Source organism: Pseudorca crassidens, chromosome 2 (assembly GCF_039906515.1).
Source record: "Pseudorca crassidens isolate mPseCra1 chromosome 2, mPseCra1.hap1, whole genome shotgun sequence".
NCBI classification, from domain to species: Eukaryota; Metazoa; Chordata; class Mammalia; order Artiodactyla; family Delphinidae; genus Pseudorca; species Pseudorca crassidens.
Genome location: NC_090297.1, coordinates 164,994,705 through 165,012,256, shown reverse-complemented (window position 1 = coordinate 165,012,256; position 17,552 = coordinate 164,994,705). Strand labels below are relative to the sequence as shown.

General features: G+C 42.9%; 1 protein-coding gene across 3 annotated transcripts in view; it reads right to left on the bottom strand.

Moving 5' to 3' along the window:
• Positions 1-17,552, bottom strand: part of TLR5 (toll like receptor 5) — a 55,163-nt gene that overhangs the window by 12,882 nt on the left and 24,729 nt on the right. The window lies entirely within an intron of this gene.

The following is a 17,552-nucleotide window of genomic DNA, read 5'->3' as shown; positions in this document are numbered from 1 at the left end:
GATTTACAGTCTTTTAGGTGTACAGCAAAGTGATTCTCATATATATATATATATATATATATATATATATATATATATATATGAACTTTTTATATATTCTTTTTCAGCTTGTTTCCATTATAAGTTATTATAAGATATTGACTATAGTTCCCTGTGCTATACAGTGGTCCTTGTTGTTTGTTTATTTTATTATGGGATTTTCATGTAGCATTTGACAATGACCATCCAACCATCCATCTGCCCATCCACTCATCCATCTGTCCATCCACCCACCTACCTACACATCCACTGAACTACCTAGCCAGCCAGCCAGTCACCCAATCACCTATTCATCCATCCATCCACCCACTTACACATCCATTCATCTATCCATTCATCCTTTCATCCATCTACCCACCTACCTACACATCCACTCATCCATGCATCCATTCATCCTTCCATCCACCTACCTACACATCCATGTATCCACCACACAGTTGCCTGATGTGTCTCCACTTTTAGAACCAGCCCCCTGGCTTCCATGCTACTGCTCTTCCCTGGTCTACTCCCACCTACTCCTTAGTCCTCTCTCCCAGCATCTCTTCTACTTGCCCCTTAAATATCAGTGTTATCCACGGCCCTGTCCTTGACCCTGGGGTCGCTCACTGTCCACACTCTTCCACTCTTTGCTTCAACTTCTCCTTTGGTACTGATGATGCCCAAAATTGTATCTGCACCTTAGGTCTCTTCCTTAAGCTCCAGAACCCCCCTGGATCCCTCCAGTATCAGGTCCTCTGATTCTAAGTTATCTTATCCACAGCCCACTCTTCACTCTGTGATCAGAGAATGGCTCCAGAATCCTGGGGGTCATCTTGACTCCTCTTCTGCTTTGGTCAAGTTCAAATCCCTCCCATCAGGGCAAATCCCATCTGCTTAATGGCTCCTTTGTGCCTTCAGAGAAGGGGGCCCAGCACTAACCAAGAGAGCCTCAGCTCAGCCTCCAATCCACGAGCCTCAACCTGCCTGCTTCTCACTGACCCCAGCGGTAGCCCCTTGGTGTTGAAATAATAACAGTGAACATGTAATGAGTGCCTACTGTGTACCAGGTGCTCACAGTACACTTGTGCTGTGTACAAGTGTACTGTGAGCTCAGAACTAGAATTATCCCAATTTTACAGATGGGAAAACTGAGGCCCAAAGTGGTTTTTGTTGGGCCCTTCACGTGGACGGTCTCTTAGACAACCCAGCCTGTGTGGCTGTCCCTCTTGCTTCACTCCACAATCCCAGAGCAGCCACCGACCTCCAGCTCAGGTCAAAGTTCTGGGGTCCCACTTGCTGGGACCTCATTTCCTCTGCCCTCATTCCTGAGTTCCTACAAATATTTTTTTAATTTAAATTTTTTAAAAGTCTATGAACTAAAATCCTATGTCCTCAGGTTGTATCCTTCCACCCCTTTTCCTTACTGCAGCAGGACTATTTCTTCAAAATACTAGTCTAGTCACATCCCTTCTTGTTTAAAACCCTTCAGTGACACGACTTGGTTCTCAAGACAAAGTCTGAACTCTGGGCTGGGAGTGGGTCATGGAAGTTTCTTTTTATATATATATATAAAACTGAATCACTTTGCTGTACACCTGAAACTAACACAACACTGTAAATCAACTATATTTCAATGAAAGTTAAAGAAATAAAAAATAATAATTTTTTAAAAGACCTCTGTCACCACGGGTGGTGCTGAATGGGAGGATGTGTGCGGGCTCATCCACAAGGGAATACTTTGTACTGCTGCATCTCATCAATTCCAAAACACATTCTTTTCATACTTAACACTGAGCAATCAGGATGCATAATACACTCAATGGCCATTATTTAAATGGAAGTTTTAAAAATTGTATTAGTGACACATCAAATAAAGGAGTATCTTATAATCAGTGACATCTTAGATATGATGCATTATTTCACTTTTGTTTTTATAACCAACTTGGAAATCCATTGAACAAGATGTCTGTTGGCCAAATACATTGTCATCTGCTTCACGGAAATAATGATAAATCGGCCAAAGAAGCAAGTCCTTTGTCAGCTGAGGTTGTGACGCATGTATTGTTGACGCCCCGAAACTTTGGGTCTGTTCTGACCCTTGGGAGGAGCCTAAGAGCTTCTTGTGTAGACGGTGACCCTGGTGATGGCAATCCTATCCCTAGGGGTCTGGGGAAGCTTAGATTCTATTGCTGCTTTTTCTATTACTGTGTTTTCCTGAGAGCTCAGGATTTGGGCAATAGTTTTTAGCTTTACTGGGCAGCCACTAGGGCTCGTCCACATTAAATGTCATGGTGGTAGAGACTATGAAACAACTTAAGGAGGCCAGGCAAATAGGTCTTGCGTTCCGTCTACTATTTTCTTTAGGGGTATGTTGTATAAATGAGTTAAAGAGTGGCCCTTGTGTATTGGCTCCTATGTTGTTGATTTCTTCATGCCTACCTGCACTAAGGTCAATTTTTTACACATCAAATGGCTTTTTAAAAAACTTATTTTATTCAAGTATAGTTGATTTACAATGTTCTGTACAGTAAAGGGATTCATATATATATATATATATATATATATATATATATATATGCATTCTGCAGTGGGTTTAGATATAGCCCAAATAAGTACGTTTTTTACCCATTTAGGGCCTACCTGCTTTGCATAACCCATAAGTCATGAAATAGCACCCAGCATCTGCTGTCCATAGATAAAGACAAACCCCAGGTCTATAAAAGAACATGACTTCTCTAAACCGTGACTGCCCTTTGGAGCTCTGACCTAGAGACTCCACACTACGCTGCTGAGTGACCTCATGTAGACATGTGATCCCCTCTTGATCCCCCTCTCTCCTGGGAGTGCCCTTGACCTCCCACCTTCTGGGTGGTGGCCCTGAGCCTCTGTCCCTGGAAGCTCTCCTGCTCTGAGGGACTCTCCCTTCCAGGTAACCTGTCCAAGTACCATCCAAATAAAGCTCGTTGTGTGTCACTGCCACCTCGTGGTCATGCCTTTTTCCTTCATCAGACCTGAAATCCTAGAATTCACACAAGGGGTAACTGTGTAAAGAGGCAGATACGTACATTCTAATTGTAAACATTGACCTGCCACGAGGCTTCCCTGGAGTCGGAGAGCAGGGCTGATAACACCATTGAAAGGGCATTGTTTTTACCTAAAGACACAATATATGCAGGGGTGAATCATTACATACGCAGAAAATTTCAAGATTAAAAAAATGGCATCAACTCCCTTAATGCAAAGATAAACACATTTAAGGGCTTCCCTGGTGGCGCAGTGGTTGAGAGTCCGCCTGCCGATGCAGGGGACGCAGGTTTGTGCCCTGGTCCGGGAAGATCCCACATGCCGCGGAGCGGCTGGGCCCGTGAGCCATGGCTGCTGAGCCTGTGCGTCCGGACCCTGTGCTCCACAACGGGAGAGGCCACAACAGTGAGAGGCCCGCATACAACAAAAAATAAAAAATAAATATAAATAAACACATTTAAAAATTACAGAGCAGGGCTTCTCTGGTGGTGCAGTGGTTAGGAGTCCACATGGGTTCTATCCCTGGTCCAGGAAGATCCCACATGCCGCAGAGCAACTAAGCCCGTGCGCCACAACTACTGAGCCTGCACTCTACAGTCCGCAAGCCGCAACTACTGAGCCCGCGTGCTGCAACTACTGAAGCCCATGCGCCTAGAGCCTGTGCTCTGCAACGAGAAGCCACCGCAACAAGAAGCCACCGCAATGAGAAGCCTGTGCACTGCAACGAAGAGTAGCCCCTGCTCGCTGCAACTAGAGAAAGCCCGCATGCAGCAATGAAGACCCAATGTGGCCAAAAATATATAAATTAAATAAATTAATTAAAAAATATATATTACAGAGCAGATGAGTGAGCACACTTGGCTCATTGGTTTGTTGCTGTCCTCTGTGGGCCTAAGGGCTGCCCCCTGGACCATCCCAAGGGAGCCAACTCAGCTCCATTCCCAGGAAGAGGGCACAGCTCTTCCCAGTAGCAGACACCACCGACGGGTGAATGTCAATAGGCATCTCAGATGGGGATGAAGCTAGAGACCTAGTGATCATCGCTAGAGATTGTTGCACTTGTAGTAGATGCCAAGTACTTGGATTATTGCAAGTAAGACTGATGAAACTCTGTTATTAGCCTTATAATACAAATGAGGGAACCTCAACTCAGAAGAGTTCATTGACTCGCCCAAAATCACAAATCTAATTGGTGAGACAATTGGGATTCAAAACCAGGTCAATCTGAGTCCACGAGTGAGAGGTTTGACCACCTCTCTCTGTTGCAGAAACTCAACCAGCCCAAGCACTTTGCAACAGTTCTGACAAAGGGCTGGATGAAGGATGGCAGTGATGGAGACAGGAATTGTGTCTTCTCCTTCTGTCTCCCCCAAAGTTATGGGCAGAGGAAGGTGGGGGAGGACTCAGGGGATGGGCAGACCCTGCAGACACCCTACATCCTGGAGTCAGACTTGGGTCCTGACCTACTACAGGGCGAGTGTGGTACAACAGGGCTCTGTCCGCCTGAAGCCCAGTTCCACAGGCCCAAGAACCCTATCAGCCTTCCAGACCTCCTCGCTGGTCACCTACAGCACCTGGGCCAAGGGCTTCCCTATTCAAGCGAGAGTGATGCTCCAGTGACAGGGGATGGAATGGGATGCTGAGACATCAAGGGAGCAAAAGATTGACTACCGATTTCCTTTACCTGAAGTTCAGGAACAGGTGAAATTAACCTGTGTTGATGGGAATCATGACTGGTTATCTAAGTTGGGGCAGGAATGGGTACTGGCCAAAAAAAAAAGTAATCAGGCACTTCCCAGAGTGATGTAAATACTCCACATCTTGACTGAGGTAGTAATGACATGGGTATAGACAATTATTAAAATGTATTGAATAAACCACAGGGACCTACTGTATAGCACAGGGGACTATACCTGATATCTTGTAATAACCTATGATGGAAAAGAATCTGAAAAAGAATATATATATATGTATATATATGTATAACTGAATCACTTTGCTGTACACCTGAAACTAACATGACATTGTAAATCAACTGTACTCCAATAAAAAAAATAACTGAGTGGATAACCAAATATTATTAAAAATTAAAAAATACATTGAAGTATACACTTACGATTTGTCCATTTTATTGTATGTTAAAAAAAAAAAAAAACAGCCCAGTGAATTTCCTTCTCAGATTTCCAGAGCCATTGCCTAGACCTCCAAAGAGGTCAATTTCACTCCAAGGACAAGCAATGGAGCTTCCAGACTAGAGGAGTGGAAGGCAGATCCAAGGAACGAAGGACACCCGGATGGTCAGCTTACACAATGCAGCCTGGTCTCTGTCACCCACAGAGTGTTAACGTGCATTTATTTTGTGCTAGAACTGTGCTACTTGTTTCTATGTACCGTTGAATCCTGGGGAAAAAAACACAACAACAAACCAAACCCTGAAGCTCCAAGCAGTGAAAGGACGCACAGCTCGGACTGTAACTCAGTCTTCGGATGCCAAGCTGAGGGCTTCCTGTGGTTGTCTCTGCGTGGGGAGTGGGACGACCGTAGGTGGGAACTCCTGCCCCAAGCTCATCTGAGGGCTGCAGGCTGAGGAAGCCTAGAGGCGGCGTCTTCTCCAGCCAGGGACGCCCACACCAGCTTTCCCTCCTTTGTTGGACACTAACCCTGAAAGTCTACCCTAGAAGAAGCAGTGGTGAGTCCTGGCCCCCTCTCCAAAAAAGGCTCTCTTGTTTTCACGTGGACCAGCGCGCAGAAACACTGCAAATCCTGCCAGGCTCCTGCAGGCCTGGAAGACGCTGGCTCCACAACAGAGCTGCAGCTGGGGAAAGAGCCGGGAGCCCATAAATGGCCAAGGTCATTGGAAAAACCATGAAAGCGGCCTCAAGTGTTAGGCCCGGAGGGCTGCTTGAGCGGAAAACCCAGGTCGACGCAGCAGAAAACTGCCCGTTTCCAGTCCACCAAAGCACCTGCTTCCTGAAGGGGCTGGGTCCCCGAAGAGACACGATGTCATTGATTTTTATCACGTCTGAGTGAGGTGACCTTCCTGGGGAGGAGACCGGAAAACATGGGCCCGCAGAAGTGCAGGGTCTGTGCTGGGAAAAGAAACATAATTTGCGGCCTGTTGGAGCAGGTCCCCAAGTTTCAGGAATAAAGCCGCCTTGTCATACTTGCCTAGACCCATGGGGCCCGAGAGGGCCACAGAGCCTTAGCGAGTTCCTTCTGTGGAATTTTCTGGAAAATACAAATGTTTAATTTCTTAACAGGCCTGTCTAAATGGAAGTTATTGTGGCCATGGAGAAATAAAATATATGAATGCTAAGCAAAATAGATGGAAAGTTTCTTTAATCTTAAGAAAAATAAAATTGAACAAGACCTTATATATATTGTGATGTGTATGTAATGTACATATGATATATATTCACCTGTACTTGTGAATATCATGTATATTCACCTGTTGAAAGAATGTTGTTTTTCTTTGATGGTGCTTTAATTTTTAAATTCTGGCTAATTCTATTTTCTCTGTTTTCTGCCAAAAGCAGAAGTTATCATCTCCATTTTATACACGTATAAGTTGACTGTGTATTCTGTATACATCAAAGTATTATTAATGAAATGTCTGCACAGAGTTGAACATGAAATAATACCAAAGACTCATAATGAGAGGTTTGCAGCCCCCTGTCTCACCCCAACCCCCTTTGATCTCCCTAAGCTCCGCCCCCACCCCCCACCCCAGCACAACCACCTGTGTTTTTCCTTTGGTTGAGGCTGAACAAGGAAACACACTTAGACCAGAGGCCAGCTATAATGAAGATAAGGTGTTTAGCGTTTTGTTTTGTTTTTTTTAATTGAAGAATAATACCATACAGAAAAGTGAACAAATTCATTGCTACAGATAAAATGTATTGTCACAAAGTGGACACACCCATATCATCACCCAAGTCAAGAAACGGAACATAACCAGCTTTGGGGACACCCTCCCCCCAACACTCCCCTCCCTTCTCCCCAAAGGTAACCATCACCCTCCCTATCATCATTCATGAGCTTCGCCTCCTTGAAATTTCTAAAAAATGGAACCACTCAGTATCTGACATAGTTACGTCTCACTTCTTTGACTTAACCTTTTGTGAGATTCACTCATGTTGCTGCATGTAGCTTTAATTGGTTAATTACCATTTCTGTGGAGTTTTCAGTGACCACAATTTACTTATGCCTTTTATGGCTGATGGATATGTGGGTTGTTTCCACTGTTGGCTACTGCACAGAATGCTGCCATAACATTTTTGTCTTCTGTTGCATATGTGCATGGATTTCTATCTATGAGTAGAATTGCTGCGTCATAGGACACGTGTGCACCCAACTTTGGTAGATATCAATGGACTGTTTTTTAAAGTACACCAATTTACATTCTCACCAATAATATATAAGAGTTTCAAGCGCTCCACATCCTTGCCAGTACTTGATACTGTCAGTCATCTTGACTTTAGCCATTCTGGGGTGTGGTATGGCAGTGTGGTTTTCATTTGCACTTCCCTGATGACTAAAGGAGATTGAATATCTTTTCATCTGCTTTTGGACATTGGATATACTTCTGTGAAATTCTTAAGTCTCTTGTTCACTTTTCTTTTGTGTTATCTTTTTCTTACTGATCTGTAGGAGGGTTTTCACATCTTGGCTATGAGAATCCTTTTCAGATACATGTATCCTTCCATACTCTCATTTGCCTATTTGCTCATTGATGGTCCTTTTTGGTGAATAGGGTCTTAATCACATTAATTAATTAATTAGTCTCTTGATTTCAATCGATCCACATCTTTCTCCTGTATCTTCACTCTGTTTACTGCCTTATAGTTCTCCAATGCCTTTAAGTAGATTTAAAACACAGTTTCTCCAGATTTTCTAGATGTCCCCTACAGAAGAATTGGGCAAAACTCCCTCAGGCAATCACCATGAATTTGTCTAGTTCTTTCCTCTGACATTTTCATATTTCCACATTCACACTCTGAGTGCAATTTCTTGATTTAACATTCTAGACACTTTATATTGATTTTATATTGTGGGAGGTGAGCATTTATCTATCCTACACTTGTACTCCACATCCTTCTATCCTCGCAATATAGTTATTTCATAATTTCAAGCTCTCAGCCACATTTACTTTACATTATATTAAGCTATCTAAATGGTATTCACCGCAGATTCATGGGGCCCACAAGAAAGTTTCAGAGTGAGTTATATTTGAGATGATGAGTGAGAATCTCTTTGAAGTCTTCCGCAAAATGGACAGGATAGTCTCAATTCCAAAGACAGCAAGCTCTCACCATTCTTACACCTAATACTTCCTTCTATTTAGGAGTGACCCCCGAAGGACAATGCTGTACGGAATTGATCAATTTACTGAGGCCTGACTCTGAATTGCTGGGACCCCCCCCCCCAGTACCCACATCTCAAGGAGGCACTGCTAGTCTTTTCTGTTGCCATACATGCCAACAGTGAGACCTGGCAAAATAGCCTCAAAAAGAATTCCAACTGCTGAGCCTGGTGATGGAAGAGAAGATGAATGAAAAGAACCTAAGGAAGTTTTGGGTCTTTGCCAGAAAAGAGGCGTTTTAGAATAAATTAGAGTGGCGTGTTGAATTCTCTGGTGGCTGGGATGTATTATGGGAACAGGTCCTGCATCAGCTCTGTATGGAAATTCCAAAGGTGCTTTTCCAATGTGTTTCATTTGTGTTTAAGTAAGAGGATTAGAAAAGGCTGTGGGATAGACTCCTTTCAGAAGTCAAGAGTTACCTATGTTGCAACTTACTGTTCCTATAAATACACGTGCACATGTCATTTCACACGTCCTAGGTTTGGTTTGGAGAAAAGAGTCCAAGTGAAGGTCACCCAAAGCAAGGGTGATGCTGGATGTAGAGCTACCTGCCTCCGAGCCCCCCAGCTCCTTCCTCCGGGGTCCTGTCCTTACAGGAGGTTCTGATGGGGAGATTTCATCAGTGTCTGCACTGCCCATGCTCCTGCAGCTTGGGGAGAACCATGGCTTTTGAGCAGGTCGGGCAGGAAAGATCACACTGAGACAAAGTGGCCTTGCTGCCCTCTTCTGAGTTTGTGACTGTAACTGTTACTGGCAGCAATACTTTGCTGTTGGTTTTTGTTTTACTGAATTTCTTAGTATGAGGTTCCTGAGGAACTTCTTCACTCTGTTTTCCTTTCCTATCCCTCCATCTCTCCATCCCTCCATCCTACCCAACTCCTGGCTGCCAGTCGAGGAGCTCTACCCATGCCCCATCATTTGAAACAAAGGTCAGTAGGTTTCTTAGAGTCTGTGATCTCCCACCCCTTCAGCACCCATGTGGATGTCCAGCTCTCCTGGCCCCTGCCCTGCATGTCCCAGGAGCATCTAATAGTAGCAGCTTTGACACCAGGGAGACTTTGCAATGTGCTTCATCCATTCACCAGGCATTTATTAAGCATATGCTATTGCCCAGGCAGCATACTGGGCTCAGGATACAAAGGTGACGAGACGAGGTCCCTGCCATCAGGGGTCACAGTCTAGGTAGACTCTGCATACCCATACACACTTGGTACAACACAACGTTATATATCAGTGACAGAAATCTGTGAGGTCACAAGGAATGAGCAGTGGTGCTAGGAAATTCACCAGGCAGACATGGGGTGGGGGGTGGGTATGGAAAAAAGAATCCCAGGGGGAGGAAGCAGCATGGACAAGTGTAGATGGGAAAGTCTCACGTGGTCTGGAAACCATATGTGATCTGTTATGGCCAGTGAGGGTGGGACACGGAAGAAAGGACCTTTTCTCACGGAGCTTATAGTCCAGAGGGGTGGGTGGCCAGACAGGCTCACAACTCTCAGAGGAAGCAGGAAGTAGTAAGAGCTTGTTTTAAAAGAATGGATACAGCGCCAAAAGTTTGCACAAAACGGAGACAGGATTTGGGTTGGAGGCATCCAAGGAGGCGTGGCGGGCTGCATTTTGAAGAGCATGTAGCATGGACTGCAGTGATGGGAGAACATTCCAGAAGGAAAGGGCAGAGTGTGTGTGTGTGTGTGCATAAGAACAAGGCTAATGGGTGCAAGCATTGTTCAAAGAATAAAGAACAATGGCCGCAGGACAGGCTCAGTCTTATGGATCAGAGGGGCCCCAAGAAGTTGGGATGACAACAGGTAGTGTGTGTGTGTGTGTGTGTGTGTGTGTGTGTGTGTGTGTGTGTGTATGTGTGCTGGAGTTAGGATGGGGGGCGGGCACAGCGAGGGAAGTGAGTGTCATGTGAAATACTGAGTCCCAAGCTGGACTGGATTTGGAGGAAGCTGTTTGGGAAGCCGGGGGTAACTTTGGCGCACCTTCCTCGGTTTAAATTTTCTTAATTCTTTTACAGAAATACATTTCTATATTAAAATAAACATGAAAAAATACAAAATATATATAGTTTTCTTTTAAGATAAAAAAAATACAACTTCTAAGAAATCACGACTGCCTCCAGAAGCCCGCTGGGTGTGGGTTCCCTCTCATGGCCATTAGGGTGACTAAGGAAAAGATCGGAAAGGTACAGGGAGCGGAGTCAAGATGGCGGACTAGGAGGACGTGGAATTCACGTCTCCGCACAACTAGGGCACCTATCAGGCACCGGTGAGGGACCACGGACACCTAAGGGGACGGGAGGAACCCCCAGTGACCAGGTAGGATGTGGGGTGTGGGGGGAGTGAAGGGAGAGAGAAGTAGTGGAGGCCAGACAGGACAGGTGACCCTGAGGGGCGGCTGGGGGAGGGGAAGGGATTCCACACCCGAAGGGGGAAATTGGGGGACCATTGGGAGGGCAGAGGAGCAAAAGGGAGGTTTCCCCTGACCACTTGGACCTCCAGGAACCTGCTGAGATTCTGGGCCTATCCTCTGCCCACCGAGGCCCCCTCCAGCCATGCGGGTCCTGAGGGAGTGGGAGGCAGGGAAGGGGGAGCAAAAGTAAAGGCCGGACCTCCAGAACCAGAATGGCTGGGGGAGGGAAGACGTCCCTACACCCAGAGGACTCACCCACGGTTAGGGGTCCAGTGGTGATGGGGGAGACCCATGGGGAGACCGTGTGGGAGGCATACAGGAACGGAAGGGAAAGTGGCAGTGCTGTCCACTTGGACACCGGGGAGCCTGTTGGGTTCCGGGGCCAATCCTCTGCTCTCGGAGCCTCCCTCCTCCTGTGCAGGGCCCAAGCCCCACCCTTACACTCCAACCCAGGGCCCCACCTCTACATTTGGAGACCCCCTCTGAGACCCCCTCCAACGCGCTGGGCCTAAACCCCACCCACACACCCTCACCCAGGGCCCTACATCCAAACTCTGAAACTCCACACTCCAGAGGCCCTCCTTTCCACACATTGCCTCTCCCGTCCCGGGCAGGTCCTAAGCAGAGGCCCTGCCCCATGCTTGAAGGTTGCCCCACCTAGGTCCCACCCCCAAGGCCTTTTCTGGCTGTATAGGTCTTGAGCCTAGACCCCACCCCACACTCAAGCATCATGCCCCCCCACCTGCCTAGGTCTTGCCCCACTCTAAACCCTGCCCCTGCCTAAGTTCCACCCTGCCTAAGCTCTGCCCCCATAGCCAAGGCTTTTTTTTGTTTATGTTTTTTCCTCTTTTAGATTGGGGTTCTGTTTTAGCTTGTTGATTCATTGCTGTTGATTCTTTTATATTTTTCCCAATAAATCTTTTATTTTTCCATTTTATTTTATTCTTTTTACTTTGTTATTGTTCTCTCCTTTTGGCGTGTTCCCCCACCACCCCTCCTCCTTTATTTTTTCCTTTTTCTGTTGTGGTTTTATTTTACCTTGTTTCAATTATAGTTTTATTTTTCCTAATATATTTTTTGTCTTTCTAATTTTATTTTGTTTTTTATTCTTTGATATTGTACTGCTTCTACCTTTCTTTCTTTCTTTTTTTTTTTAACTGTGCCATGAAGCTTGCAGGATCTTGGATCCCAGGTCAGAAGTCAGGCGCCAGCTCCTGTGGTGGGAGCTCCAAGTCCAAACTGCTGGACTAACAGAGAACCTCAGACCCTAAGGAATATCAATTGGAGTGAGGCTGCCCAGAGGTCCTCATCTCAGCACCAAGACCCAGCTCTATCCAACTGCCTGCAAACTCCAGTGCTGGACATCTCAGGTCAAACAACCAGTAAGACAGGAATATAGCACCACCCATAAAAACAAACAAACAACTAAGTAAATAAAATGAAACAACAAAAAAATATGTTATAGATGAAGGAGCAAGGTAAAAACCTACAAGACCAAATAAATGAAGAAAATAGGCAACCTACCTGAAAAATAATTCAGAGTAATGATAGTAAAGATGATCCAAAATCTCGGAAACAGAAAGGAGAAAATACAAGAAACATTTAACAAGGATCTAGAAAAACTAGGGAGCAAGCAAACAGTGATGAACAACACAATTATTGAAATTAAAAATACTCTAGAAGGAGTCAATAGCAGAATAACTGAAGCAGAAGAATGGATAAGTGAGCTGGAAGATAGAATGGTGGAAATAACTGCCAGGGAGCAGATAAAAGAAAGAAGAATGAAAAGAATTGAGGACAGTCTCAAAGACCTCTGGGACAATGTTAAATGCACCAACATTCAAATTATAGGGGTCCCAGAAGAAGAGAAAGAGAAAGGGTCTGAGAAAATATTTGAAGAGATTATAGTTGAAAACTTCCCTAACATGGGAAAAGAAATAGTCAATCAAGTCCAGGAAGCACAGAGAGTACCATATAGGATAAACCCAAAGAGAGACATGTCAGACACATGTTAATCAAACTATCAAAAATTAAACACAGAGAAAAAATATTAAAAGCAGCAAGGGAAAAATAACAAATAACATACAAGGGAATCCCCATAAGGTTAACAGATGATCTTTCAGCAAAAACTCTGCAAGACAGAAGGGAGTGGCAGGATATATTTAAAGTGGTGAAAAGGAAAAACCTACAACCAAGATTACGCTACCCAGCAAGGATCTCATTCAGATTCGATAGAAAAATTAAAACTTTTACAGACAAGCAAAAGCTAAGAGAATTCAGCACCACCAAACCAGCTTTATAACAAATGCTAAAGGAACTTCTCTCAGCAGGAAACACAAGAGAAGGAAAAGATCTACAATAACAAACCCAAAGCAATTAAGAAAATGGTAATAGGAATATACATATTGATAATTACCTTAAATGTAAGTGGATTAAATGCTCCAACCAAAAGACATAGGCTGGCTGAATGAATATAAAAACAAGACCCGTATATATGCTGTCTACAAGAGACCCACTTCAGACCTAGGGACACATACAGACTGAAAGAGAGGGGATGGAAAAAGATATTCCATGCAAATGGAAATCAAAAGAAAGCTGGAGTAACAATTCTCATCCCAGGCAAAATAGACATTAAAATAAAGACTAGTACAAGAGACAAAGAAGCACACTACATAATGATCAAGGGATCAATCCAAGAAGATGATATAACATTTGTAAACATTTATGCACCCAACATAGGAGTACCTCAGTACATAAGGCAAATGCTAACAGCCATAAAAGCGGAAATCAAAGTAACACAATCATAGTAGGGGACTTTAACACTCCACTTTCACCAATGGACAGATCATCCAAAATGAAAATAAATAAGGAAACATAACCTTTAAATGATACATTAAACAAGATGGACTTAATTGATATTTATACGACATTCCATCCAAAATCAACATAATACAATTTCTTCTCAAGTGCTCATGGAACATTCTCCAGGATAGATCATATCTTGGGTCACAAATCAAGCCTCAGTAAATTTAAGAAAATTGAAATCACATCAAGTATCTTTCCTGACCACAACGCTATGAGACTAGATATCAATTACAGGGAAAAATCTGTAAAAAATACAAACACATGGAGGCTAAACAATACACTACTTAATAACCAAGAGATCACCGAAGAAATCAAAGAGGAAATCAAAAAATACCTAGAGACAAATGACAACGAAAACATGATGATCCAAAACCTATGGGATGCAGCAAAAGCCATTCTAAGAGGGAAGTTTATAGCAATCCAAGCCTACCTTAAGAAACAAGAAACATCTCAAATAAACAACCTAACCTTACACCTAAAGCAATTAGAGAAAGAAGAACAAAAAATACCCAAAGTTAGCACAAGGAAAGAAATCATAAAGATCAAATCAGAAATAAATGAAAAAGAAATGAAGGAAACAATAGCAAAGACCAATAAAACTAAAAGCTGGTTCTTTGAGAAGATAAACAAAATTGATAAACCATTAGCCAGACTCATCACGCAAAAAAGGGAGAAGACTCAAATCAATAGAATTAGAAATGAAAAAGGAGAAGTAACAATTGACACTGCAGAAATACAAAGGATCATGAGAGATTACTACAAGTAAATATATGCCAATAAAATGGATAACCTGGAAGAATTGGACAAATTCTTAGAAAAGTACAACCTTCCGAGATTGAACCAGGAAGAAATAGAAAATATAAACAGACCAAACACAAGCACTGAAATTGAAACTGTGATTAAAAACCTTCTAACAAACAAAAGACCAGGACCGGATGGCTTCACAGGAGAATTCTATCAAATATTTAGAGAAGATCTAACACCTATCCTTCTCAAACTCTTCCAAAACATAACAGAGGGAGGAACACTCCTAAACTCATTCTACGAGGCCACCATCACCCTGATACCAAAACCAGACAAAGATGTCACAAAGAAAGAAAACTACAGGCCAATATCACTGGTGAACATAGATGCAAAAATCCTCAACAAAATACTAGCAAACAGAATCCAACAGCACATTAAAAGGATCATACACCATGATCAAGTGGGGTTTATGCCAGGAATGCAAGGATTCTTCAATATACGCAAATCAATCAATGTGATAAACCATATTAACAAACTGAAGATAAAAACCATATGATCATCTCAATAGATGCAGAAAAAGCTTTCGACAAAATTCAACACCCATTTATGATAAAACCCTTCAGAAAGTAGGCATAGAGGGAACTTACCTGAACATAATAAAGGCCATATATGACAAACCCACAGCCAACGTCGTCCTCAATGGTGAAAAACTGAAACCATTTCCACTAAGATCAGGAACAAGACAAGGTTGCTCACACTCACCACTATTATTCAACATTGTTCTGGAAGTTTTAGCCACAGCAATCAGAGAAGAAAAAGAAATAAAAGGAATCCAAATTGGAAAAGAAGCTGTCACTGTTTGCAGATGACATGATACTATACAGAGAATCCTAAAAATGCCACCAGAAAACTACTAGAGCTAATCAATGAATTTAGTAAAGTAGCAGGATACAAAATTAATGCACAGAAATCTCTTGCATTCCTATACACTAATGATGAAAATTCTGAAAGTGAAATTAAGGAAACACTCCCATTTACCATTGCAACAAAAAGAATAAAATACCTAGAAATATACCTACCTAAGGAGACAAAAGACCTGTATGTAGAAAACTATAAGACACTGATGAAACAAATTAAAGATGCTACAAACAGATGGAGAGATATACCATGTTCTTGGATTGGAAGAATCAACATTGTGAAAATGACTATACTACCCAAAGCAATCTACAGATTCAATGCAATCCCTATCAAACTACCACTGGCATTTTTCACAGAACTAGAACAAAAAAGGTCACAATTTGTATGGAAACACAAAAGACCCCAAATAGCCAAAGCAATCTTGAGAAAGAAAAACAGAGCTGGAGGAATCAGGCCCCCTGACTTCAGACTATACTACAAAGCTATAGTAATCAAGACATTGTGGTACTGGCAGAAAAACAGAAATATAGATCAATGCAACAGGATAGAAAGCCCAGAGATAAACCCACACACATATGGTCAACTTATTTTTGATAAAGAGGGAAGAATATACAATGGAGAAAAGACAGCCTCTTCAATAAGTAGTGCTGGGAAAACTGGACAGCTCCATGTAAAAGAATGAAATTAGAACATTCCCTAACACCATAAACAAAAATAAACTCAAAATGGATTAAAGACCTAACCATAAGGCCAGACACTATAAAACTCTTAGAGGAAAACATAGGCAGAACACTCTATGACATAAATCACAGCAAGATCCTTTTTGACCCACCCCCTAGAGAAATGGAAATAAGAACAAAAATAAACAAGTGGGACCTAATGAAACTTCAAAGCTTTTGCACAGCAAAGGAAACCATAAACAAGATGAAAAGACAACACTCAGAATGGGAGAAAATATTTGCAAATGAAGCAACTGACAAAGGATTAATCTCCAAAATATACAAGCAGCTCATACAGTTCAATATCAAAAAAACAAACAACCCAATCCAAAAATGGGCAGAAGACCTAAATAGACATTTCTCCAAAGAAGATATACGGATTGCCAAGAAACACATTAAAGGATGCTCAACGTCACTAATCATTAGAGAAATGCAAATTAAAACTACAATGAAGTATCACCTCACACCAGTCAGAATGGCCTCATCAAAAAATCTACAAACAATAAATGCTAGAGAGAGTGTGGAGAAAAGGGAACCCTCTTGCACTGTTGGTGGGAATGTAAATTGATACAGCCACTATGGAGAACAGTATGGAGGTTCCGTAAAAAAACTAAAAATAGAACTACCATATGACCCAGCAATGCCACTACTGGGCATACAACCTGAGAAAACCATAATTCAAAAAGAGTCATGTACCACAATGTTCATTGCAGCTCTATTTACAATAGCCAGGACATGGAAGCAACCTAAGTGTCCATCAGCAGATGAATGGATAAAGAAGATGTGGCACATATATACAATGGAATATTACTCAGCCATAAAAAGAAAGGAAACTGAGTTATTTGTAGTGAGGTGGATGGACCTAGAGTCTGTCATACAGAGTGAAGTAAGTGAGAAAGAGAAAAACAAACACTGTATGTTAACACATCTATATGGAATCTAAGGGAAAAAATGGTTCTGATGAGCCTAGGGGCAGGACAGAAATAAAGACACAGACGTAGAGAATCGACTTGAGATCCTGGGAAGGGGAAGGGGAAGCTGGGACAAAGTGAGAGAGTAACATGGGCATATATACACTACCAAATGTAAAATAGATAGCTAGTGGGAAGCAGCTGCATAGCACAGGGATATCAGCTCGGTGCTTTGCGACCACGTAGAGAGGTGGGATACAGAGGGTGGGAGGGAGGCGCAAGAGGGAGGGGATTTGGGGATATACGTATGCATATAGCTGATTCACTTTGTTATACAGTAGAAACTAACACAACGTTGTAAAGCAATTATACTCCAATAAAGATGTGAAAAAAAAAGAAAAAGAAGGGATAAGATCGGAGATGCCCTGACATCCCTGGTCGATTTAACTTTCATGGCATCTTCTGTGAGGTAGAGGCAATCACGCCTACAGATAAGAAAACAGGCCCAGCGAGGGTGTGTAACGTGCTCGAGGTCACACAGCTCATGAGCAGCAGAATCTGAACTCAAACCAGGTT